This window comes from Triturus cristatus, chromosome 3_1 (assembly GCF_964204655.1).
Source record: "Triturus cristatus chromosome 3_1, aTriCri1.1, whole genome shotgun sequence".
Taxonomy (NCBI): Eukaryota; Metazoa; Chordata; class Amphibia; order Caudata; family Salamandridae; genus Triturus; species Triturus cristatus.
Genome location: NC_140583.1, coordinates 1,009,350,562 through 1,009,375,559, shown reverse-complemented (window position 1 = coordinate 1,009,375,559; position 24,998 = coordinate 1,009,350,562).

Genomic DNA, 24,998 nt, shown 5'->3' with positions numbered 1-24,998 from the left:
TCATGTGAGAATGAAGTCTGACATTTTCAGTAATACATGTACATCCAACAAGGGCAGAGACTGTCAGTTGATTCCTTTGTGTTCTACTGCAGCTTCCCAGAGTGTTCCAAAGAACAACTAGAGCGTTAACAGTCCTACTTATGATAAACTTATGGCACACCTGAAGCCATCTTGCTTGGATTAAAGTGGTAACTCTTAAAACATTTAATTTAAAAAGGAACAAAATGAGGGGGTTCATTTTTCCATAAAAAGTATGATTAGTGCTGCAGAAAGAAAAATTAGGGCACATTTTGAGTGACTTCTCAAATTCTCTTCTATTTCATTAAAAAATTCTGACATGCAGACTGAAACATGCACTTTCAATACCAGCAGCAGTTTTCCCTGGTGAGCAGTAGCTTTACTACAGTGATCTAATGAGCAAAAAGAGTGCTAACATTCTGAATTTATGGCAAATGTGTGACACATCTTAATGCCTTCTTAATGGAATCAAAGTAAAAAACTTAAAGTATTTCCTACTGAGGAGACTGCAGTAAATGAGGAAAATAGGAAACTTCATAACAAATAAGTCTCCCAAGATGGCCACCAGAGACAAAAGAGCCCAAATGTAGCCCAAATATCACCCAGATGTAGCCCAAGTATAGCCCAATGACAGAATGTCCCAGAGTGTTCTTAAAAACAACTAGAGCGCTTACTGTCTTCATTATGACAAAAGTATGGCACACCTGAAGCCATCTTGATTGGAATAAACTGGTAACACTTAAAACATTTAATTTAAAAAGGAACACAATGAGGGGGTTCATTTTTCCATAGAAATTATGATTAATGCTAAAGAAAGAAAAATTAGGGCACATTTTGAGTGACTTCTCAAATTCTCTTCTATTTCATTAAAAAAAATTCTGACATACAGACTGAAACATGCACTTTTAATACCAGGAGCAGACTTCCATGGTGAACAGTAGTTTTACTACAGTGATCTAATGAGCAACTAGAGTGCTAACTTTCAGAATTTATGGCAAATGTGTGACATATCTGAATACCTTCATGATGGAATCAAAGTAAAAAACTGAAAGCATTTCCTACTGAGGAGACTGCAGTACATGAGGAAATTAGGAAACTTCATAACAAATAAATCTCCCAAGATGGCCACCGGAGACAAAAGAGCCCAAATGTAGCCCAAAATCACCCAGATGTAGCCCAAACATAGCCCAATGACAGAAGTGTGCAAAACACTTATTATTTTGTGTTTTTGCAGTGTTATATAGTGCAGACTTGTCAGGTATTGGAGTGCTTTACATGAGCATTGGTTACATCACACAAGAACAAATTCATTTTGGTTGTAGACATGGGGAGACTAAGTGATTTGACCAGAATCACAGAATGTCAAGCTGAAGCAGAAACTCCAACCTGGTTCCCCAGTTGCAAAGTCTGCAGTTCTGGAAGTAACACCACATCCTCTCCCCTAAGTGCAACATTTAATTAAGTGGTCAACTGGATAAAAAAACATAAAGATAACAAATAATTTAAAAGTGCTTTGTCGCTATTTGAAAACTCAGAAAATATGTCCTTATTTTAGTCTTTTAGAGCACTAACCATAATTTTGATGCCAATAAGACCCTCTCATATATGTCATTTCTAAAGGAAATGCTCTAGGTATTACAGTTTTGATTACATCAAGATGACGTCAGGCGTTCCACACTTTTGTAATAAATTTAGAATGTTAGCAATCTAGTTGTTCATTAGGATACTGTTGAGAGGCAGAAGCCAGGGGCACGGACTCTGAAAATTGAAGGCAGGTAGGAGGGTGCAAAGGCAACAATTTAACCACACTGAGCAGGCAGGAAGGGCGGTGGCAGCACAACAGACTATGGAGGGCAGTGGAAAGGGGGGCAGGGGCAACAAACCAACAATACAGGACTTGCAAGAGAGGCTGTGGCAATGTAATAGACCATTGTGGGCAGAAGGAAGAGGCAGTGGTAGTACAACCATACATGCCAACAGACCCGTTTTAGCCAATTTTATAAAACAGATAAAAGATAAAACTAACTGAATCTCAAGAGATATCCCTTAAAAAGAATTCGATTAAAGAAGGAAAGAAAATTTTTCAATATATATAAGTAAGAAAACTGGTGAGTTGGAGCTCGAATTGGATGGATAATTCCACCCAAAAGAAGAAGGGGGGCTTCCTCAGGGGGGGGGAAACTAATCTCACAGAAACAATATAATGTAAATAGAAAACACACGGGTGGGGAGCAAATTAGGGAAAAATTCAGAAAAAATAACCTCATAAATCAAATGGAGTCAGAAGGATGGCAAATAAAATATTACAAGAATGCCTTAACACAGCCCTCGCAGGAAAAAATCTTTAAGAAGAAATGAAGAAAGAAAAAATAAATATTTTATCATGGAACGTTAATGGCTTAAGAACCCCAAATAGAAGGAGGAAAATTATGGAATACATAAAAGAGACAGAAAGCGAGATTATTATACTTCAGGAAACCCACCTTGTTAGTATTGAATGGGAACAGATAATAAAAAGATTAAACTGGGCAGAAACGTGTATATATACTACCCAAGACTGTAATGTGAAGGGGGTAGCAATTATCCTAAAAAAATCTTTGAAGGCAAAACTGATAAGTAAGAAAGTAGACAACAAAGGAAGATGGGCAATAGCAAAAATAAGAATAGGAGGATCCACATTAAATATAGCAGGATACTACGGCCCAAACACTGATGACCCTATACCCCTCCAAAACTTATACTCGGAGTTGTTACCAACATCTGATCCCATTATAATAGGAGGAGACTATAACATAATAATGAATCCAAAAAAGGATAGATCACCTCCAAATAAACATTTTAATCTACCTAAGATGAGGGAATGGCTAAGCATATATAGAAAAGATCTAGATCTGGAAGATATGTGGCCACAAAAAGGAGATAAGATATATCCTTTTACCTTTCACAATAAGAAATTAGGACACAAATCAAGGATAGATCTCTATCTTTTAAGCAGATCTTTACAGAGTAGGGTCATTAGTATAGAACACATCCCTGCTCACATATCTGACCACTCAGCGGTAAAATTAACCTTGCTTGTACCCAAAGATGCAACCCCCTCTAGATGGACAGTAGACCGTTCTTTACTACACAAACAACAGTATATCAACCAGCTAGAAACATCTACATTTCAATACTTTGAAGAAAACGCAACGGATATCTCAAAACAAGTAACCTGGGATGCTTATAAAGCGGTGATAAGGGGAAAATTGCTTAGTTTGGGAGCACATAAATTAAAAGTGAAGAAACTGGAAATTAATAAAATGGAACTGGATATCAGAAACTTGGAGTCACAATTAGAGAACGAAATTTCCCCGGAAAAAAAAGAAGAGTTGGAGATGAGACACCAAAGATTAAAAGAAAAGCTAGATATTTTCTTAGAGAACATAGTGAGAGAAAAATGGGAAAACAGTAAACTAGCAGATTATGAATACGGGGAAGGGTGCGGAAAACTATTGGCATGGAAAACAAAATGTGAACAATCAAGGAATAATATACCATGCATCCAGATGTTAGAACAACCGCTAGAAACTTTTGAAGACGATATAATAAGACAAGAGTTTTCAAAATATTACTCCAGTATATATAAAGAAGATACAAATCCAACTAAAGAACAAATTGGAAAATACTTAGAAGATATCCTCCTTCCAAAACTAACAGAGGAAGAAAAGACAGAGCTAAATCAAAGAATTAAACCGGAGGAAGTTGAAGAAGTAATAAATAATTTAAAAAGAGGGAAAGCCGCTGGACCAGACGCCCTTCCAAATGAATTTTATATAATATTAAAAGATTATCTAGTTAACAAATTAACAGATCTAATGAACAGCATATATATAGATCATGAAAAGATTCCAGACTCTTGGAACGACGCGATAATCAGCATCATTTTAAAACCTGGGAAAAATCCAAAGATCTGTGAGTCATATAGACCAATATCGTTACTTAACTGTGACTATAAAATTTTTACTTTAGTTATAGCAAAACGACTCGCCAAGGTCATGCCTGGATTGATTAATTCAGACCAGAAAGGTTTTATAAAAGGGCGGCAAATTCACGAAATTACCCATGAGCTGTTCGCGGCAATTGATATCGCCACTTCCAAAAAACTTCCTCTAACTATAATCACTTACGACGCGGCTAAGGCGTTTGATAGGGTAAATTGGGCCTTCCTAAATGAAGCAATAAGAAAATATGATCTAGGGGAGAACGTTGCAAATGCCATAAAAGAGGTATACAAGAACCCAAGAGCTAAAATAATAGTCAATGGCAACCTTACCAACAACATTAAAATACAACGTGGCACAAGGCAAGGGTGCCCACTGTCGCCGTTACTTTTTAACCTCTATATCGAACCATTGGCCGCCTTGATTAGAGATCACCCGCAGATTCTTCCTTTTAAATATCAAAATTGGTCCAAGAAAATAGCATTATATGCTGATGACTTAATGGTTTTCACAACCGATTATGAAAATACCTACCAAGCACTGGACAAGATGATGAGCGACTTTGGAAAAATTTCTGGCTACTTAACAAACAAAGAAAAAACTGAAACAATGAGTTGGAATTGCAATCCAATTTCGCCATATAGTAGGGATAAATTAAAATATCTAGGAGTCATTTTAGTTAAAGAATTGGACAAAGTCCCGCAGCTAAATTTAATGATAATCGCTAAAGAAATGAGAAGAATATTAAAAACATGGTCAAGCTTACCATTAACATTCCTGGGAAGATCCAACGTAATAAAAATGTCGATTATTCCAAAGTTTACATACCTTTTTAACACTATACCATTGGATTTTAAAAAAGAACCCATGAAGAAAATACAAGGCGAAATTACAAGTTTCATTTGGGCCTCCAAAGGAACGAGAATAGCCTGGAACAGACTAAGGAGGAAGAGAGAGCAAGGAGGGATAGCAAGTCCTGACTTATTTGAATATTACAGGTCCTTCCAATTTAAGAATTTTAGATCTTTACTAAGGAAGTATCAATATTACCCAAGTTTCCTGCAAAGTATGACGGAGAACACCGATTATTTCCTGTATAAATTTGGACACCCAAAATTTTTCAAAAAAATAAAACTAAAGATTCTACACAATGCCACTAGACTTTGGTTTCAAATAAGAAGTTTAGCAAATATACCGTATTATAGTATAAAAGCACCAATATGGGATTCTCCAGGTTTACCGGAATGCTTAAAAGATTCCCTAGCAGTACCACTCAAAACAGCAGGAATAATACTATGGGGACAGCTACTAAAAGGTAAAGAGATAATCCCTTGGAACTTACTATATGAACAAACGGATGGTAAGATATCGAAATTTAAATATTATCAGTTATCAAATTGGGCAAAGTCCCTAAAAGAAGAAAACATCGGAAATGAGACTACTGAAAATGAAATGATAAGAATTACATCAATCAGAAAAGAAATATCAAAGTGGTATTGGACATTAATTGAATCAGGGGAAGAAGATTTCTTAATACCGGAAAAAACTTGGAGAAAAGTTATACCAGATCAAGAGATAGATTTACAAAGGATATGGCAAGAATCTATGGGGAAATGCTGGTCCTGTATAAAATCAGCGCCACTAAGAAGAAATCACCTATTTACAGTACATCGAGCGTATTGGTCTCCAAAGAAGCTGTCTAAATTTAAAGGTTCCAGTATTAAGCTCTGTCCCAAATGTGGAGAAGCAAGAGCGGATGACATCCATATGTTTCAAAAATGCCCCGTAATAACCAACTACTGGGAGGAGATTGGTAAGACCGTGAATAAGATTCTAAGAACCAACATAACTGTAAGTACTTCTCTTATCTTTTTTGGGATTCTTAGTGGTATAGATGCGGATAGCAACAAATTAAATAAAAAACAGGAAGATTTACTCTTTGTTTTAATGCTATTAGCCCGGAGAGAAATCTGTATTAATTGGGTTAAACCGATCACTCCAAATTACACAAATTGGTTAAACTACATCATTAAAATCAATAACCTTGATAGAAACAGGGGCCGTACGAAGAGAACAGATTTTTGGGAAATCTGGGAAAATCACTTCCAAAGTATTTAAATGTTTTTCTGGGTCATAAATAATAAATCCAATGATTAATGCGTAAAACCATAATACCAGGCAGAAATGATCTCTGCCGAGTAGCCTTTTTGGCTAGCTCCTCTCCATTAACCAATGGTAATATGGGAAACGATAAAGGGTAATTGGAGTAAAACTGATGGATCAAACAACAAAAGGGTATTCCTCCAACGTTTCTTTCAGAAAGTGACGGGACTGTGAAGGCAAACATTAACGAAAGAAAAGATCATCAGACTCCAGAAACCTCCTTATCAATTCAATCGCAAAATGAGGATAAAAAAAAAAAAAAAAAAAAAACAATTTAACCACACTGAGCAGGCAGGAAGGGCGGTGGCAGCACAACAGACTATGGAGGGCAGTGGAAAGGGGGGCAGGGGCAACAAACCAACAATACAGGACTTGCAAGAGAGGCTGTGGCAATGTAATAGACCATTGTGGGCAGAAGGAAGAGGCAATGGTAGTACAACCATACATGCCAACAGACCCGATTCAGCCAGGAAACGTCCAATGTTTTTAAGCTCAAATGGGCTTTATTTGATCTGTCTCCTGTCTACAATCTCCTCTTTTTCAATGTAACTCAAAGGGGAAAATCAATACCCCAGTTCTTTTTCAAAATCTCCCTCTTACCAAGTTCAAAATGTTCGCAAGTATGGTACATTGGATCATGGAAGGAAATGGGATAGGGACATGGACTTGGATAACAGAGGACAGGAGGGACATGGAGAGGTGCACCAAACTGACCCTGCAGGGCAGGCATCAGGGTCAGGGTTTGCAGCAGCACAATACACCACACAGGGCATGCGGGACGTGAGTGCAGCACAACAATCCATAGAAAGCAAGAGGGAGGGGACAGGACCATGCACATGGACAACAGAGAACAGAGGGGCAAGAGGCAATGGTAGCTAGCTGACCATAATGGACAGACAGGAGAGAAAGCTGTAGCATAACAGACCATAAAGGGCAGGAGGGACGGATCAGGGGCATTACAATGGAACAGACAAGCCAGGAGGGAGGGAGTAGGGGTCTGCACATGTAAACAGAGGGCTGGGGGCAAGGGGGCAGGGCAGGAGCAGCAAGATAGCCATGGAGGTCAGGCAGGATGGGCACTAGAAGCAAGACACACCATGAAGAGCAACAGTGAGACTGTGATGGCATACACACAGACCATGGAGGTAAGGTGGGAGGGGGTCAGGGGCAGCTAACTGACCACACAGGGAAGGTGGAAGGGGCCATGGCAGCACAGAAGACCATGCATGGCAAGTGGGAGGGTTAGTGGCAGCACAATGGCTATGATGGGCAAGAAGGAGGGTGCAGGGGCATGCACAAAGAATGATGGAGGATAGAAGGGAGGGTCAGGACCTGTGCACAGACAAGAAAGTTCAGGGGAAGGGGCCTCACAACAGACCGCACGGGGCAGGCAGGAGGAGCAGTTGCAGCACAACAGACCAGGGAGGGCAGAAGGGTGTGGCAATACAATGGACCATGTAGGACAGGAGGAAGAGGATAGGGGCATGGCATGTGGACAGGCAGGGTGGAGGTGGCAGGGACAGGTTACAGTCATCTGACAATGCTAGGCAGGTGAAACGGGAGTGGCAGCTCAACAGAACACTCAGAGTAGATAGGAGTGGCAGGTCCATGGAACATGGTGGGCAAAAAGGATGGAGCAGGGGCATGCACAAAGACATCGGAGGGCAGGGGGAAGGAGAATAGGGGCAGCAAGCTAAGCACAGAGGCTAAGCAGGAGGTCAATGATAGGGCATAGAATTGGGTAATGGAGGGCAGGAGGAGTGGACTGGTACATCATACTAAATTGAGGGCAGTGGCAGCACATCAGACCATGCATGGCAGGAGGGAGGAGGCTAGTCCATGGATTCACACAACAGACGATAGGGAGGAGGGGGATGGGGCAGCAAGCTAACTGTTCAGAGAAGGTGGGTATTAGGAACTTTATTGTTTTCAAAACGTGTGTCTGTGCGAACTACTTAAAATATGAACAAGTATGCAGCATAATCTCACTTTTATTCAGGAAGAAGAGGACGTTTTTGACTGTGACTCCGGTCTCACTTGGCAGAAACACCCCCTGACCCTCCACCCCCTATCGCAAAATGTAATGCCCGTGAAAAGGGTAGGTGAACACAGTGTTATATAGAACATAGTCCTGAGAGCACGATTGAAAATGAAAACTAGATATAGTGTATGGTATAAACTATGCACCAAAAACTGTGATATAAGATGAACCGGGCGTGAAATATAATATGCAATACATTGTGCGCAATGACAGATTCATTGGAGAGCGCGAGATAGCACAGGCACTAGCGCGAGCTATGCGATATGCTCCTTGGATTGTAATATGCACAGGGCAGTGTTGTGTAACCTAACTAGTCTCTAAAGTTGTAATATAAAATATGTGCTGGGGAGTGTAACGTTGCATATGCACTGTGACAAAGATATGGATCCCAGATTGTAATATCTATGGCATAGCACTGTGCGTTATAACATAGGCATCGAGGAAGGCACGTTAGATGGGGCAATAAAACCCGTGCGAAGACAAGTGTGGCATGACATATTCACGGGGTGGTGTTACAGTGCACATGGGCTAGAGTGTGTCATAGCATATGCACTAGCTGGTAGAATACAACACAGAGGTGTGTGGCACTCGGCAGGCAATGGTGGGTGTCACACAGCATTGGGCTCTGCCAGGAGCGTGCTGTGACTCTCAAGTGATGTTCGTCCCCTTTCCAGAGAGTAAAATAAAAAGTATTACACATCCGGCAGTGGATGTGTGTTTTATTAACCGTGAGGGGGGTTTCTTGCATAGTTTTGGTCGAATTTTTGTCGAATCCCATTTGAATGGCTTGGTGTGCATGTGTATTAAATGTGCCCGTCAATAGCTACCCATGTTTGTATAAATAAATGACAAGGGTGTCTACCGGGATTAGGCACGGTAGCGCATCAGACATGTCAGAGCTTCACTAGTGGTGTAAATACATTCCACGTGGATTCATTGTATGCATAGTCGCCATTTAATGAATATCATGCAAATCGTCATGGTGATAGGTACGTACGGTTTGTCCAGCATGTCCTAGGTGTGTCTATAAATGTATATTTTTTAAAAATATCCCTGGGGATTGGGGTCAAAAAAATATAATTAGGAGACAGGCCCTGGTGGATGGGGTCATCAGGGCCAATAAATTAGAATAAGAAGGGTAACCACACAGCCCCCTTCTTAAAAAATTAAAATAAATAAAAGACTGGAATCGTGCCGGAGGCCACGCCCCCTCCTTGCAGCACTCTGCAAACGCGCCCCCTGGCGAGTTGTAAGTTGGGGAATTAATTCCTCTTCAATACTGAGGGTCCCTGAGGGCCAACTAGCCCAACAGGCATCTCCAGTATGCGCCAGGGAGCTGCGCTGCAGACAGGTGTTCTGAGGCCAAGCCCCTTTTTACACCTCTCTGCAACGCAGCTCTGTGGCGCTTACTGGAGGTACCTAGTGGTCTAGTTTGACCCTAGGGACCCTTAGGATTCAAGGGGACTTAATCTCTCAATTTAGAACAGCCACAGTGCGTGTTTACACAGTGGTGAAGGGAGGGGACGGGGCCTGAGGTGACGTGTGCAAACACGCACTATGGCACGTTTTCAATTGGGGATCTAATTTCCCTTCAATACTGAGGGCCCCTGGGGGCTAACTAGCCCACCAAGTGCTTCCAGTAAGCGCCACTGAGCTGCATGCAGAGAGGTGGTCCAGGCTGTGCCACTTTTTACACCTCTCTGCAACGCAGCTCTGTGGCACTTACTGGAGGTACCTAGTGGGCTAGTTGGACCCTAGGGACCCTCAGGATTCAAATGAACTTAATCTCCCAACTAAAAACGGACACAGGGCGTGTTTACACAGTGGTGAAGGGAGGGGACGGGGCCTGAGTTAACGTGTGCAAAAACGCCCTGTGGCCTGTTTTAAGAGGTAGTTTTAATCCCCCTGCCCTAGTATATACTAGGGGCTTACAGAGGAGGTCATGCTAATCACAGGGGGACCCCAACGCAAAATGTTCCCTAGTGTATGTAGGTGTTTTCACTGTATTCTAAGTGTCTTTTAACATAGCACTGGCTCTAGGACTGGTTAGTCAGACTCAGTTACCACCAGTATCCGTCTGAAAAAGTTGAGGGTACAGGATGATTTTGCAACAAGGATTCTTTCTGCTCTTCTTTTTGTTCTTTCTGCACGTTATCCTTCTTCCTGCACTTTTCTTCGTCTTTGAGGACTTCTGTTGCCTCTTTCTGCACTTCTTTTTTTTCTTTCTGTGCATTTTTTCTTCTTTCTTCACATGTCCTATCTCTGTAGGCATAGTTAGAAATTAGCATTTAAAAAACCTTTGAAATTCACAGAAAAAACCATAGGTTTCAGGCATGTTATAGTTAGGAATTAGCATTTAAAAAACCTCAGAAATTCACTGAAAAAACCATAGGTTTCAGGGGTGTTATAGTTAGCTTCTCTTTTCACTTGTACAAAACCATTGAAATTCCCCCGTTATAGTTAGTTCAGCTAACTATAACTCGCGCGCCCGCAATGCACTGCTGATGACGTCACATATTACATCACTAATGACATGGTCAGTGACATCACTCATGACATCACTGATGACATCTCAAATGACATCACTGATGACATCACTGATGACATCATCCTTGTGATAGAGTGGCAGACCTCCTCTCACCCTAATATAACCTTTGATACACACATTCAAAAATAGAGACTACAATTTTCAAAACAATGGACATACCAATACCAGTTACAACAACCTCTTCAGTATTTCTAAGATCCACATACACATCCACTCATTCACCAACAGTCCTATACAGTCACTCATACATGTACTCACTCATCATATGTACTCATACACCTATACATCCTGTTACACAATGCCACTCATCCATAGTTACTCACACACATAGTCACTCATGCTAATAAAGAATCAAACATACATTTACTTGCATATACAGTTATACACACACCACCACACTTACTTCTACGGAAACTTACACATACTTAGTCTTTTAAACAATCACTTATAGAAACACATACTTATTCATACAGGAACTCTTTCAATCTCTCACTCTCACATATACTCACATATATACACCAATAGTCACATATACTAGTTTAAAACATATGTAGTTACTCATAAAGACACTATTGAGACAGTCATTCACTCACTAACACACCCATACACACACTCATCCACCCATACAGTCCTGCACACATACTGTGTTCAACACATACAAACAGTGAGTCACTCATTCATGCACCTATGCACTACGTAATACCCCCACCGAACCATGCAGACACTCAGACTGATACTCAAAAAACCAACTAATAACCTATATAGACACCCATGTAGCTACTCACCAACCCATGCAGCCACTTATACACAAAGTGAGAGACTGATACAGATATTTACATATTTAAACATTACTCACTAAGCCATGTATTCACTATGATACACTTAATCAGTCAGTTACACAATCAATTTTTCAAAAACAAATCATCCATTTAGACACTTATATACCCATTTATTCTTCCATCGACCTTGAGATATACATATATAAAACATATTTAATTTTCAGAAAAACAAACATTCACTGGATGATGTCATCAGTGATGTCATCAGTGATGTCATTTGAGATGTCATCAGTGATGTCATGAGTGATGTCACTGACCATGTCATGAGTGATGTAATATGTGACGTCATCAGCAGTGCATTGCGGGCGCGCGAGTTATAGTTAGCTGAACTAACTATAACGGGGGAATTTCAATGGTTTTGTACAAGTGAAAAGAGAAGCTAACTATAACACCCCTGAAACCTATGGTTTTTTCAGTGAATATATATATATATACATTCAAAGGTGCTCAGATTCAGAGCCGCACTCCGCTGACAGGTTGGTCAACAAAACCTCTTTATTGCAGAAACATGCAATTTTCCATCTCGTTCATCAATCTCCCGGCCTTACGCGTTTCAAAGCCTCATGCTTCTCATCATAGGCCGCATTGGGAAAGAGTTCATTGCTGCCACATCCCTGCTGCATGTCTTTATTAACTTTAATTGGCCTCCGGTGTGCCCTTGATGTCAAGTTTGTTTTTTTAAAACCAGAGTGCATGCTGGGGCCTGTAGTCATTTAAGCATTTTTCTACCCTCCAGTGGGTTTCTTTCCTCAATGTTACTTACGAGATCACTTTTCTAACCCTCCAATGGGTCCCAGATGAAACCTTGCATGTTTAAAATCTTTACCTGCAGCGCCGATATCGAGGGGATATTGCCCCTCTACCAGTCCTTCAGCTGCTTCACAGGCGGTGCGTCGCTCCCACGGCCGAAGCCGCCGTGCTATTGTGCATTCAAAGGTGCTCAGATTCTTATTTCAAATTCCAATTGTTACACATTACATGAAATAATTGTTAAAAAATTCCCTTTATCGTCAGCAGCTGCCATGGTGGACAAACTATTGTAGTTTTTTGATCTAAATCTATATTTACTTTGAAATGATATAATATGATCATCGATGCAATTCTCGTCTAGTATGTCTTTACTTTCTACTATTTTTTTGTAATGTTTCCTTTAAAAGACACTCTGGACACTGAGACTCTATGGTCCAGTTGAAGGCTGAGTGCCGAAACGCGTCGACCGTCTTTTGTGCGTGTTCATTGATGTGTACCTGCTAATAAACACTATTCGAGTGTTCTCTGTGGTGCCGTGCTTTCCTTGATGCGACGAACCCCAGGGCTGAGGGTGAAGCGAGAGAAAAGTTTTGTTTATATATATATTAACAGAAAAAACCATAGGTTTCAGGCACGTTATAGTTAGGAATTAGCATTTAAAAAACCTCAGAAATTCACTGAAAAAACCATAGGTTTCAGGGGTGTTATAGTTAGCTGGACTTTTCACTTGTACAAAACCATTGAAATTCCCCCGTTATAGTTAGTTCAGCTAACTATAACTCGCGCGCCCGCAATGCACTGCTGATGACGTCACATATTACATCACTCATGACATGGTCAGTGACATCACTCATGACATCACTGATGACATCTCAAATGACATCACTGATGACATCACTGATGACATCATCCAGTGAATGTGTGTTATTCTGAAAATTAAATATGTTTTATATATGTATATCTCAAGGTCGATGGAAGAATAAATGGGTATATAAGTGTCTAAATGGATGATTTGTTTTTGAAAAATTGATTGTGTAACTGACTGATTAAGTGTATCATAGTGAATACATGGCTTAGTGAGTAATGTTTAAATATGTAAATATCTGTATCAGTCTCTCACTTTGTGTATAAGTGGCTGCATGGGTTGGTGAGTAGCTACATGGGTGTCTATATAGGTTATTAGTTGGTTTTTTGAGTATCAGTCTGAGTGTCTGCATGGTTCGGTGGGGGTATTACGTAGTGCATAGGTGCATGAATGAGTGACTCACTGTTTGTATGTGTTGAACACAGTATGTGTGCAGGACTGTATGGGTGGATGAGTGTGTGTATGGGTGTGTTAGTGAGTGAATGACTGTCTCAATAGTGTCTTTATGAGTAACTACATATGTTTTAAACTAGTATATGTGACTATTGGTGTATATATGTGAGTATATGTGAGAGTGAGAGATTGAAAGAGTTCCTGTATGAATAAGTATGTGTTTCTATAAGTGATTGTTTAAAAGACTAAGTATGTGTAAGTTTCCGTAGAAGTAAGTGTGGTGGTGTGTGTATAACTGTATATGCAAGTAAATGTATGTTTGATTCTTTATTAGCATGAGTGACTATGTGTGTGAGTAACTATGGATGAGTGGCATTGTGTAACAGGATGTATAGGTGTATGAGTACATATGATGAGTGAGTACATGTATGAGTGACTGTATTGGACTGTTGGTGAATGAGTGGATGTGTATGTGGATCTTAGAATTACTGAAGAGGTTGTTGTAACTGGTATTGGTATGTCCATTGTTTTGAAAATTTTAGTCTCTATTTTTGAATGTGTGTATCAAAGGTTATATTAGGGTGAGAGGAGGTCTGCCACTCTATCACAAGGATGATGTCATCAGTGATGTCATCAGTGATGTCATTTGAGATGTCATCAGTGATGTCATGAGTGATGTCACTGACCATGTCATGAGTGATGTAATATGTGACGTCATCAGCAGTGCATTGCGGGCGCGCGAGTTATAGTTAGCTGAACTAACTATAACGGGGGAATTTCAATGGTTTTGTACAAGTGAAAAGTCCAGCTAACTATAACACCCCTGAAACCTATAGTTTTTTCAGTGAATTTCTGAGGTTTTTTAAATGCTAATTCCTAACTATAACGTGCCTGAAACCTATGGTTTTTTCTGTTAATTTCAAAGGTTTTTTAAATGCTAATTTCTAACTATGCCTACAGAGATAGGACATGTGAAGAAAGAAGAAAAAATGCACAGAAAGAAACAAAAGAAGTGCAGAAAGAAGCAACAGAAGTCCTCAAATACGAAGATAAGTGCAGGAAGAAGGATAACGTGCAGAAAGAACAAAAAGAAGAGCAGAAAGAAGCCTTGTTGCAAAATCATCCTGTACCCTCAACTTTTTCAGACGGATACTGGTGGTAACTGAGTCTGACTAACCAGTCCTAGAGCCAGTGCTATGTTAAAAGACACTTAGAATACAGTGAAAACACCTACATACACTAGGGAACATTATGCGTTGGGGTCCCCCTGTGATTAGCCTTACCTCCTCTATAAGCCCCTAGTATATAATAGGGCATGGGGATTAAAACTACCTCTTAAAACAGGCCACAGGGCGTTTTTGCACACGTTAACTCAGGCCCCGTCCCCTCCTTTCACCATTGTGTAAACACGCCCTGTGTCCGTTTTTAGTTGGGAGATTAAGTTCATTTGAGTCCTGAGGGTCCCTAGGGTCCAACTAGCCCACTAGGTACCTCCAGTAAGTGCCACAGAGCTGCGTTGCAGAGAGGTGTAAAAAGTGGCACGGCCTGGACCACCTCTCTGCAATGCAGCTCAGTGGCGCTTACTGGAAGCACTTGGTGGGCTAGTTAGCCCCCAGGGGCCCTCAGTATTGAAGGGAAATTATATCCCCAATTTAAAACGTGCCATGGTGCGTGTTTGCACACGTCACCTCAGGCCCCGTCCCCTCCCTTCACCACTGTGTAAACGCGCCCTGTGGCTGTTCTAAGTTCAGAGATTAAGTCCCCTTGAATCCTAAGGGTCCCTAGGGTCACACTAGACCACTAGGTACCTCCAGTAAGCGCCACAGAGCTGCGTTGCAGAGAGGTGTAAAAAGGGGCTTGGCCTCAGAACACCTGTCTGCAGCGCAGCTCCCTGGCGCATACTGGAGATGCCTGTTGGGGGCGCGTTTGCAGAGTGCTGCATGGAGGGGGCATGGCCTCCGGCACGATGCCAGTCTTTTATTTATTTAATTTTTTTAAGAAGGGGGGCTGTGTGGTTCCCCTTCTTATTCTAATTTATTGGCCCTGATGACCCCATCCCCCAGGGCCTGTCTCCTAATTATATTTTTTTGACCCCAATCCCCAGGGCCGGCCACTGTTTTTTATTATTTTTAAAAAATATATATTTATAGACACACCTAGGACATGCTGGACAAACCGTACGTACCTATCACCATGACGATTTGCGTGATATTCATTAAAAGGCGACTATGCATGCAATTAATCCACGTGGAATGTATTTACACCACTAGTGAAGCTCTGACATGTCTGATGCTCTACCGTGCCTAATCCCGGTAGACACCCTTGCCGTTTATTTATACAAACATGGGTAGCTATTGACGGGCACATTTAATACACATGCACACCAAGCCATTCAAAGGGGATTCGACAAAAATTCGACCAAAACTATGCAAGAAACCCCCCTCACAGTTAATAAAACACACATCCACTGCCGGATGTGTAATACTTTTTATTTTACTCTCTGGAAAGGGGACGAACATCACTTGCGAGTCACAGCGCGCTCCTGACAGAGCCCAATGCTGTGTTACACCCACCATTGCCTGCCGAGTGCCACACACCTCTGTATTGTATTCCACTAGCTAGTGCATATGCTATGACACTCTCTAGCCCATGTGCACTGTAACACCACCCCGTGAAAATGTCATGCCACACTTGTCTTCGCACGGGTTATATTGCCCCATCTAACGTGCCTTCCTCGATGCCTATGTTATAACGCACAGTGCTATGCCATACATATTACAATTTGGGATCCATATCTTTGTCACAGTGCATATGCAACGTTACACTCCCCAGCACATATTTTATATTACAACTTTAGAGACTAGTTAGGTTACACAACACTGCCCTGTGCATATTACACTCCAAGGCGCATATCGCATAGCACACACTAGTGCCTGTGCTATCTCGCGCTCTCCAATGAATCTGTCATTGCGCACAATGTATTGCATATTATATTTCACGCCTGGTTCATCTTATATCACACTTTTTGGTGCATAGTTTATACCATACACTATATCTAGTTTTCATTTTCAATCGTGCTCTCAGGACTATGTTCTATATAACACTGTGTTCACCTACCCTTTTCACGGGCATTACATTTTGCGATAGGGGGTGGAGGGTCAGGGGGTGTTTTTGCCAAGTGAGCCCGGAGTCACAGTCACTAACGTCTTCTTCTTCCTGAATAAAAGTGAGATTATGCTGCATACTTGTTCATATTTTAAGTAGTTTGCACAGACAAAATGTTTTAAAAACAATAAAGTTTCTAATACCCGCCTTCTCTGAACAGTTAGCTTGCTGCCCCATCCCCCTCCTCCCTATCCTCTGTTGTGTGAATCCATGGACTAGCCTCCTCCCTCCTGCCATGCATGGTCTGATGTGCTGCCACTGCCCTCAATTTAGTATGATGTACCAGTCCACTCCTCCTGCCCTCCATTGCCCAATTCTATGCCCCATCATTGACCTCCTGCTTAAACTCTGTGCTTAGCTTGCTGCCCCTATTCTCCTTCCCCCTGCCCTCCGATGTCTTTGTGCATGCCCCTGCTCCATCCTTTTTGCCCACCATGTCCCATGGACCTGCCACTCCTATCTACTCTAAGTGTTCTGTTGAGCTGCCACTCCCCTCCCACCTGCCTAGCATTGTCAGATGACTGTAACCTGTCCCTGCCACCTCCACCCTGCCTGTCCACATGCCATGCCTCTATCCTCTTCCTCCTGTCCTACATGGTCCATTGTACTGCCACATCCTTCTGCCCTCCCTGGTCTGTTGTGCTGCAACTGCTCCTCCTGCCTGCCCCGTGTGGTCTGTTGTGAGGCCCCTTCCCCTGAACTTTCTTGTCTGTGCACAGGTCCTGACCCTCCCTTCTATCCTCCATCGTCCTTTGTGCATGCCCCTGCACCCTCCTTCTTGCCCATCATAGCCATTGTGCTGCCACTAACCCTCCCACTTGCCATGCATGGTCTTCTGTGCTGCCATGGCCCCTCCCACCTTCCCTGTGTGGTCAGTTAGCTGCCCCTGACCCCCTCCCACCTTCCCTCCATGGTCTGTGTGTATGCCATCACAGTCTCACTGTTGCTCTACATGTTGTGTCTTGCTTCTAGTGCCCATCCTGCCTGACCTCCATGGCCATCTTGCTGCTCCTGCCCTGCCACCTTGAGCCCCAGCCCTCTGTTTACATGTGCAGACCCCTACTCCCTCCCTCCTGGCTTGTCTGTTCCATTGTAATGCCCCTGATCCGTCCCTCCTGCCCTTTATGGTCTGTTATGCTGCAGCCTTCTCTCCTGTCTGTCCATTATGGTCAGCTAGCTACCATTGCCTCTTGCCCCTCTGTTCTCTGTTGTCCATGTGCATGGTCCTGTCCCCTCCCTCTTGCTTTCTATGGATTGTTGTGCTGCACTCCCGTCCTGCATGCCCTGTGTGGTGTATTGTGCTGCTGCAAACCCTGATGCCTGCCCTGCAGGGTCAGTTTGGTGCACCTCTCCATGTCTCTCCTGTCCTCTGTTATCCAAGTCCATGTCCCTATCCCATTTCCTTCCATGATCCAATGTACCATACTTGCGAACATTTTGAACTTGGTAAGAGGGAGATTTTGAAAAAAAACTGGGGTATTGATTTTCCCCTTTGAGTTACATTGAAAAAGAGGATATTGAAGACAGGAGACAGATCAAATAAAGCCCATTTGAGCTTAAAAACATTGGACGTTTCCTGGCTGAATCGGGTCTGTTGGCATGTATGGTTGTACTACCATTGCCTCTTCCTTCTGCCCACAATGGTCTATTACATTGCCACAGCCTTGAAGGAGGGTAGATTTTGTATCACAGGGGGCCCCTGGCCCGTTCTGTCCACACCTGAAGTATGAGACCCTTGTCCTTGCCCTGCCAGCCGCATTTGTAGGCCGTATTAAATTGACCAGCGGGTCCTGTGTTGCTATATAATTATCCTGAGACATCCTTACCACTCAGCCAGCATAAAACCCCTGTGTAGGCCCTTCTGTTCAATATGTAGGCCTCTTTGTTAAATTGACCATAGCTCTGCAATTTTAGTGTATAGCAGTCTGAAGGCAGGTCTGCGAGGCCTTCTGCTCCAAACTAGTAGCCCCCACCCTACCCGAGTGCTCCGTGCTCGGTATCAAAGTTCAACATCCCCCTGAAGCTGTCGACATACAGTAGGCTGCATCCTGGACTGGTACTTGCTTCCTGGGCAGGTTTCCCGCTTTTAAGGAAGTGGCAACCGCAGAGCGTCAAGTTAGGAGAACTGAGGAGATTTTATACATGAATATATTGAATTCCTGTACAATACCCATTATTTTCTGCTTGCTCTATGGAACTTACGATAAGCGATTGGCCTGAGAGACTGACCTTTTCACCCAGTCCATTGTCAGCATTAAGTGGGTAAATGACGAAATGTCTGGTAAAATCTGCAGACGAAGCTTTTGGGTAGCATACGTAGGTAGATGTAGTGTGCAAAGGAGCCCACAAAATGATATAAAAAGGGAGCACCCACAGATATCGACGGACAACCTCGCCGTCTGTATGTAGGTTAACAGGCTGTGCAGGTTTTCCCCAAGAACTGGGAGCTCTTGTCTTCCTTTGCTTAAAATGTCTTGCTCGGCTTTGCTTGAAGTATCTTATTCTATTTTACCTATATGAAATGTCATGTTATGTTTAACCATTGTTCTCTTTACTTTTGCATTTAAAAGATGTTGTATTGTAATTGCAGGAATGCTTGCTCTAAGAGTAAATGTGAGTGTCCCTAGGTAACATTTTCCTTGGTGTAACTTGTTTCTCATGATGCATTTATAGATGTGTTTTCTCTCTCTCTCTGTCAGTCCATTAATTGAGATACAGAGAATATCATGACAGCTGTATGATTATCTGGATTCTGTATTTTGTACTTTAGGTCTCTATTCTGCGGTTTCTTTGAAGTTGCATCTTCTCATTAAACTGCCATTGTATTCTGCCTCCAATTCCATGTCTCATATGTCTGTTTTCTTCATTTTTGGAGCAAGCGTTCCTAGGCACCCCGGCTCAAATTAAGGTGCCCCTTTTGTCCCTGACTCACTCTCCTGCTCAGTTCTGTGGTGGCTCCCGGGGCTCTGGGGACCGCCCCTAGCTTCCTTGACCCGTAATAGATCTTCCCTCCAACAGCCTCTCTTGCAAGTCCTGTATTGTTGGTTTGTTGCCCCTGCCCCCCTTTCCACTGCCCTCCATAGTCTGTTGTGCTTCCACGGCCCTTCCTGCCTGCTCAGTGTGGTTAAATTGTTGCCTTTGCACCCTCCTACCTGCCTTCAATTTTCAGAGTCCGTGCCCCTCGCCTCTGCCTCTCAACAGTATCCTAATGAACAACTAGATTGCTAACATTCTATATTTATTACAAAAGTGTGGAGCGCCTGACATCATCTTGATGTAATCAAAACTGTAATACCTAGAGCATTCCTTTAGAAATTACATATATGAGAGGGTCTTATTGGCATCAAAATTATGGTTAGTGCTCTAAAAGACTAAAATAAGGACATATTTTCTGAGTTTTCAAATAGCGACAAAGCACTTTTAAATTATTTGTTATCTTTATGTTTTTTTATCTAGTTGACAACTTGATTAAATGTTGCACTTAGGGGAGAGGATGTGGTGTTACTTCCAGAACTGCAGACTTTGCAACTGGGGAACCAGGTTGAAGTTTCTGCTTCAGCTCGACATTCTGTGATTCTGGTCAAATCACTTAGTCTCTCCATGTCTACAACCAAAATGAATTTGTTCTTGTGTGATGTAACCAATGCTCATGTAAAGCACTCCAATACCTGACAAGTCTGCACTATATAACACTGCAAAAACACAAAATAATAAGTGTTTTGCACACTTGTGTCATTGGGCTATATTTGGGCTATATCTGGGTGATTTTGGGCTACATTTGGGCTCTTTTGTCTCCGGTGGCCATCTTGGGAGATTTATTTGTTATGAAGTTTCCTAATTTCCTCATGTACTGCAGTCTCCTCAGTCGGAAATGCTTTCAGTTTTTTACTTTGATTCCATCATGAAGGTATTCAGATATGTCACACATTTGCCATGAATTCTGAATGTTAGCACTCTAGTTGCTCATTAGATCACTGTAGTAAAACTACTGCTCACCATGGAAGTCTGCTCCTGGTATTAAAAGTGCATGTTTCAGTCTGCATGTCAGAATTTTTTAATGAAATAGAAGAGGATTTGAGAAGTCACTCAAAATGTGCCCTCATTTTCTTTCTTCAGCATTAATCATAATTTCTATGGCAAAATGAACCCCCTCATTGTGTTCCTTTTTAAATTAAATGTTTTAAGTGTTACCAGTTTATTCCAATCAAGATGGCTTCAGGTGTGCCATACTTTTGTCATAATGAAGACAGTAAGTGCTCTAGTTGTTTTTAAGAACATTCTTGGACATTCTGTCATTGGGCTATACTTGGGCTACATCTGGGTGATATTTGGGCTACATTTGGGCTCTTTTGTCTCTGGTGGCCATCTTGGGAGACTTATTTGTTATGAAGTTTCCTAATTTCCTCATTTACTGCAGTCTCCTCAGTAGGAAATACTTTCATTTTTTTACTTTGATTCCATCAAGAAGGCATTCAAATGTGTCACACATTTGCCATAAAATCAGAATGTTAGCACTCTTTTTGCTCATTAGATCACTGTAGTAAAGCTACTGCTCACCAGGGAAAACTGCTGCTGGTATTGAAAGCGCATGTTTCAGTCTGCATGCCAGGATTTGAGAAGTCACTCAAAATGTGCCCTAATTTTTCTTTATGCAGCACTAATCATACTTTTTATGGAAAAATGAACCACCTCATTTTGTTCCTTTTTAAATTAAATGTTTTAAGAGTTACCACTTTAATCCAAGCAAGATGGCTTCAGGTGTGCCATACATTTATCATAAGTAGGACGGTTAGCGCTCTAGTAGTTCTTTGGAACACTCTGGAAAGCTGCAGTAGAACACAAAGGAATCAACTGACAGTCTCTGCCCTTGTTGGATGTACATGTTTTACTGAGAATGTCAGACTTCATTCTCACATGACTGAGAAAGATAATGTGAATTTACAGAAAATAAGCTCTCAGTTTAGCTTATAGATCACCTTCCAAACCTCTGTGGTAAAAGCATGAGAAAATATTTTTCTCTCAATCATGATATCCCAGCAGAAGGCTTTTTCACATGGTGAAATCACCTTAGAACATACCACAATTCCTAAAATGAGTATGGTACCATCAACAAATGATTTATAATGTAACTAAAGTCTTAAAATCTTCTATTAACTGCAATGCTTTTTAATGAGGTGCTATCATGTATATTGGTCCCAAGATGGCTGCCAACACTTCTTGGATGAAGTGCTGACAGCCAATCAGATCTCAGGATGAGATGTGTGGTTAGGCTCCGCCCACATATATATATTGATTTAAATGCTATTTTCTCAGGAACTACTGAACAGATTTACACCAGACCTACAAAAGGCACTTCCTTGACCTGAGGACTACCTCTCTGCCAAATTTCAAGTAACTCTGTTCAGCCGTTCGGGCTGTAGCTGTGTCTAAAGGTCCTATGGAAAAATGCATGGGAAAAACGCGTTTTGGGACCCCCCTTTTTTCTCAGCCCCCGCTTGACGAATCCCCCCGAGACTTTCAGGGTAGGAGCGGAGCGTAGCGCCCCACCTATTTTGAAAATTTCGCGAGGATTCATCGACCGGCGCCAAAGTTATTCCAAATAGAATGTTGCGGATTTCCTATGGAAACAGGGTCCTAACTATAACTATCTACTGGCGACCGCCAGTAGATAATATATATATATATATATACATTTTAACTATTAAAATATAAAACAAATATTAATAGTTTACAAAAATTGATTTTGTTTCTAGCATTCCTAAACTTGAAACCATACAATAACAAATGAGCTAGTATTCCAAAATTAACAATTATAAAATATAAACATGTTTTTTTATTTTAATATCTTTATACATTTTAAATATACATTTTAAATAAAATTCAAATTTGAAATCAAAACATTAAATAAATTCTACAATTTAACATACATGTTTACAAAAATACATTGTAAAATTTTGCATAAAAATATTTCAACTTTTTTTATTACATATATTTTTATATACGTTAAATTTTTTTAAACAATGTTTTATTTTACACTATTAATTATATCCTAATTGAAATGATAACATAAATGTATGAAGAATATTAATATAATAACTTTTATTTACAAAATTCAAAATTATTCATTTGCATATTTTCAAAATTATCAACAAACATTTAAGTTTAAATTAATAAATTATTTTAAAAAATAGCCTCACCCTTATCTTCTACAGACCCAATTTCCAGCTTCCAAACAAATTATTAAACACATTTGTATATACTTTAATATAACTAAATATACACATTTCAACAATTTCATAACTAAAAACTGATCTTATTAAAAACACAAATAACGAAATAAACATATACAATAAAACACAGTACAATAAAGTACATTCTAAGCAACACTTACAAGCAATATTACATACAATGATATTTTCTACATCGATATTTTTTTACCTTTGAGATTTCTGTTGGCTATATTGTTGATGACCTGATATTCTGTGTAAACTCTAAGCTATGCACCACACATTGCTCCACCCAGTCAACACAGCCAGACTTAACTGACAACACATGTCTGAAGTGAAGACCTACACACTTGGGGGCATATTTATCAAAAAGTAATGCAGCACAGAACAACAAGTCACCTTACTGTGCTGCACTACTGGAAAAGGGTAGGATGTGCAGTAATTATCACAACACGATGCATTCCAACCTTTTCCCAGTGCTGGTGCACAATGTGCTGCTTAGCGCCCATGCAGGCGCTATGCAGTACATTGCCGTATGTGCTGTAGTTATCACAATACGGTGTATTCCAACCTTTTCCCAGTGCTGGTGCACAATGTACTGCCTAGCGCCCATGGAGGCACCCTTGCACCATGGTGCAAGGGTGCCAGCATTCCATGCAGAATTTTGTTATGCAGGAAGGGGCACTTTCCTGTACAAAAATAATCCCTTGAGGCAGTTTCCTCTATCTATGTGTGCTACAGAATGCAGAAAGGAAGAAATAACAGGGGGAGATGAAGCTAATTCTCCGTGTTACACCTCACCTGGGAAGGCATAGCATTTTCACGCATGCCCAGGTTTCCCAGTAATGGTTAATCTGGGAATGCCTCAAAATCTATGGGAGTTGTGTGGGAACTCCCACACAACGCTTATGGAATGCTACCATGGGACAGAGTAATGCAATGCAGTTATTTTTTCCTTGCGTTGCACTACTCTGGATTTATGAAGCCACGCAGAGACATTCAAAGTGGGCCTGTGTGGCTTGACAAATCACATTTTAGGGCTGCGTCACTCATGCGCCATGTTACGTGCCGCAAAAGCGACAAAACTCCAACATAAATATGGCCCTTGGTTTCCTTCTTATGAGACTATTTCTGTTATTGGATCAGAGAAGCATTCTGTCTATTGTTGGCTCATCAGTACAACTTCAACACCTCTCTATCTTGAATGAACCCAAAATCCGTCAGCTGTGCCAGAATCACCCATGAAGTCAGTGTTAGCACCATGAAGCCTCCAGATTCACTGTTCTCTGTATTCTCTGGAGCATCATTTATCAGTTAAACTAACCACAGACCACATGGTTGATGGAAGGATGGGTGTCAATGTGCTTTTCATTTACCGGGCTCCCCTCATGAGATCTAAATGGCAGCTTTTTACCCAGAGACAATCTTGTTTCTGCTATCAACATGTGTGTCAGACAAATACATCAATTGAAATTATATGAAAAAATTAATGAATTATTGAATGAATCGGGCCCACTTAAAAGCCCACTGATCATACAGAAGAGGCAACAGACCTTCAAAAATACAACACTCTTACACATGCCTAATTGAAACTCTTCTAAGGAATTACACAAGATTCTAGCAGAATTCTGCTAGCCAGGAGACCAAAATATAGGAACACCACACAATCACAAGCCTTCTGTGATAACATTTCCATTAAATTTGTCTCACAAAGTTAAAAAATAGAAAATAAACGTATGGAGACCATAGAAAACACCTCCTGATCATGTAAACTAACCACCATAGTAAGAGACAAAGGCAATCTCTGACCACTAAATATTTCAATACCCACTTAGAAGAAGCCATCCCAAGCAAACCTTCAGGATCACCTTCAGATCTGAAATCTACAAAAATCTTTGAAGATATCCTTTGCACAATTTGTGCAGATTAGGTAGTTGGAAGCTTAATTCCTGGAACTGCGTTAATTTCCACACAAGCCGAAAACCCCCTATAATAAACCATTTCTC